We start from the raw sequence: 485 nt of genomic DNA, 5'->3' as shown, positions 1-485 counted from the left end.
GGCTGGCCCCCAGCGTGCGCTTCCTGTGGAGAAGTGCTCATCCGGGCAGCGAGCCAATCGGGAAGCGAGGTGACCCTAAGGCCCGCCCTCCGGGCAGCGGAAGCCAATGGGCGGGCTGGGACTGCTGGCGCGGTCTCTCCTGACTTCCGGCCGTGGGCGGGGCGTCCTCTCGCCTATAAAGAGGGGCGTCGGCGTGGACTCGAGGTGTCTGGCCGCCCAGTGCGCCTCCTCGGGACGCCGCCCCGCGCCCCTGGATGGACTCGCGACCCCCCCCCCCAGCCGCCCTCCATGTTCACCCCGGTGGAACGGCAGGCCTCCGGCCACGCGAGAGGAGGCGCCTCGACGGCTGGCTGTCCATCCAACCCCGGAAGAACCGCCGGCCCCCGCCATCTCCCCTTGCGGCCCCTCCGTGTGCCCGTCCGTCCGTCCGTCTGTCCGTCCGCCCTACTTGCAGAGCAGATGTAGCTATTGATCTGGTCCGGGTC

The sequence above is a fragment of the Perognathus longimembris genome, chromosome 20 (assembly GCF_023159225.1).
Source record: "Perognathus longimembris pacificus isolate PPM17 chromosome 20, ASM2315922v1, whole genome shotgun sequence".
In the NCBI taxonomy this organism is placed as follows: Eukaryota; Metazoa; Chordata; class Mammalia; order Rodentia; family Heteromyidae; genus Perognathus; species Perognathus longimembris.
The sequence above is the reverse complement of the archived record's forward strand: the minus strand, read 5'-3'. Positions refer to the sequence as shown.